This window comes from Plectropomus leopardus, unplaced genomic scaffold, assembly GCF_008729295.1.
Source record: "Plectropomus leopardus isolate mb unplaced genomic scaffold, YSFRI_Pleo_2.0 unplaced_scaffold1551, whole genome shotgun sequence".
Taxonomy (NCBI): domain Eukaryota; kingdom Metazoa; phylum Chordata; class Actinopteri; order Perciformes; family Serranidae; genus Plectropomus; species Plectropomus leopardus.
Window position 1 is genome coordinate 1 of NW_024616623.1, and position 2,500 is coordinate 2,500.

General features: G+C 40.4%; 1 long non-coding RNA gene across 1 annotated transcript in view; it reads right to left on the reverse strand.

The window, feature by feature from the left end:
• Window positions 1–877: 877 nt before the first annotated feature.
• Window positions 878–2,500, reverse strand: part of LOC121964402 — a 1,820-nt gene continuing 197 nt past the window's right edge. The window contains exons 2-3 of the long non-coding RNA XR_006107356.1: window positions 1,895–1,960; window positions 878–949 (exon numbers count right to left, since the gene is read on the reverse strand). This is a non-coding gene — a long non-coding RNA (uncharacterized LOC121964402). The remainder of the gene's footprint in view (window positions 950–1,894; window positions 1,961–2,500) is intronic.

The following is a 2,500-nucleotide window of genomic DNA, read 5'->3' on the forward strand; positions in this document are numbered from 1 at the left end:
CAATATGCATATTGGCTTTGACTGATATGAAAGAGAAAACTTTAGAAACAGGCAGATGAAACAGGCAGAACCTGATTGTAAACACAGTGATCAACAGGAAGTATAGGTTACATCACAGATGAGGCAGACACAGATAAGCCAAACCCAGGAGCATCAGTGTCAGGTGAGAGAGAGACAGTGTGCACCCTGCGGCTCCACGCTCAGGTGAGGGAGAGCCCGGTGTTCCTCCGACAGCTTGACAGCAGTCGAGGCACTTTATAGTTTTTAAATTAAAAAGCTTCAACAGTTACTCAGCACAGTAATCTGTGTCCAGTGTTGTAAACTGTTTTAAACATTTTTGTTGAGTGTGTGATTTAATAGGTGCCGTCATTATGAAACATGTTAAATTTCACCTGCTCTGTCCTGCGGGGAAGGGTTCCACTCTGGGTAGGCTACTGGAGGGCCAATGTGTTTGCATTCAGTTGCTTGGTCATAATGACATAGTCATTAAAACCGGTTAGTAACTACTGGGTAAAATTAGCCTTGTTCTTCTATCATAATCCCCTTCACTGTGTATTTGGCAGAAGCAGCAGTAATCTCTTGATAAACTGAGAGAGAGAGAGAGAGAGAGAGAGAGAGAGAGAGAGAGAGAGAGAATGCTGAGCGGATCAATACCCCGTGCACAGCTGACATGAGTCAAATACGGTAAAGTTGCAGCGACTGGACAAAGTTGCCAGGTTGTGCAGAATTCACAGGGATTGGCTGAATTTGTGTGAATTGTTGTGATCACAAAATTGCAAAATCCTGAAAGGAACTAAATACAAGTAACCTCACAGAGCACATTCACTGAGCAACACCTCTGGCAAATGCCATTCTGAGTCTCTGCTGTATTCATTTACCTGTACTGGCTTTGTAGCTCCTCCATCTCTGTGCTCTGCTCCGTCACTGTCTTCAGGAACTGCTGGTTGCACTGTGTGTGGCAAGAGAGACATGAATGCCATTTGTGTGGCATGACTCCAAACACACCGCTCAAACTTTATCCCAAAACCAACTTTTCCCTATAATGTATCTCTCAAAACTCCCTCTGTCAGTGTTCTCACATACAGCACATAAAGTGACCGCCTGCTTGTATGAGAAGTCAGAGAAGGGAAAGCCCGAGGCTCACCCTCTCATTTAAAATGCATCACTGAGATATAGTATTACACTCTCCTAACACACTGTATGGTGTCCTCAGTAAGCCCCAGGCATGCGTGTGTGTGTGTGCACCCATGGGTTTTGTATTACAGTAAATACATGCACAATATGCTGTAAGCCTAAAAGAAGTATTTCACCAATAAAACTGGTCTTTCTTTGCAGTACAGATTTAAAATTAGTGCTCCATGACCAGAGAAAAATGAAGAAAAGGGACTTAAACTTATAACTACAAACAGCAAAACACTGCCAAATGATGTGAATTAGGTCATTTGTTTTGCCATGTGGGCAGTGGTTAGATGGGGGGAAGTTTACTACAGTTCATCTACACATGCTACCCACATTGTTTTGATACAAAGCTGGTTGAAAATTAGTAAAGTCCCCCTTTAATCTTGACGGAGCATTGAGCCTGTCAAATAATTATAGAACCAGAACCTAACAATTTTATGTGTGTACTTAGAGTGCATAAAGGTGTGACAGAGAGAGAGACAGAAAAAGAGAGAAGGACTAATGCGTAACAGCCTGTGCAGGTTGTTAGAGGAAATCCATGTGAGCTGAAAGTCCATTACACAACCAAGACAGTTCTGGCTGACTACCAGAGTGATTATTAAACTGATTCACTTCCTTACAGTTATTAGAACAGGGTTCATTTCAGAGAAGCATTTGATCCCATGGCTAATTAGCAGGCAATAATTTAACAGGCTTTTCATTGCCCATCACTCACCGATTCCAGTTTCAGATTGGCCACTTTAAGTTTGTGTGTGTGCTGCTGGAACTGAACCAGCTGATCCTGTCAAGGGAAAAGAAAGGAACTCAATCTACTGCTCGTAATCACATCGAGCTTATATCAAGCGTTAACCAAGACCAGACTTCTCTGATTCACCTTATCTATATGAAAATGGCTCCATCTAGTGGCCAAAGGCTGACGTGTTCACAATGTGCTGGTTCTTCACCCTTAAAAACCAGAGCAAATGGGCTTGGATTTCTTTAAAAAACATGGGAAGAAGGCAGTGAGCGAGTTAAAAGGAAATTACCCCCAAAATTTTGAAAGAAATTAAAAAATAAATAAAAAATTATCAGAAAATTAGCACAAAAATACAGAGTAAAGTTTAGAAATCTACAATAAATACATAAATAAATATAAATAAATAAAAAATACAGATATAACCTGGGAGGAAAGTGCTAAAAAGTAGTAATAATTCTGTAGCATAATTTTTTTAAGAGAAAATTTAATTAACTAGCTTCTCTTTAATTTGTGGGACATGTCTTGGAAAAATGCTGACTGCATTTTAACCACGTTTTTGAAAGAAATCAAATTTGCTCAGGGTTG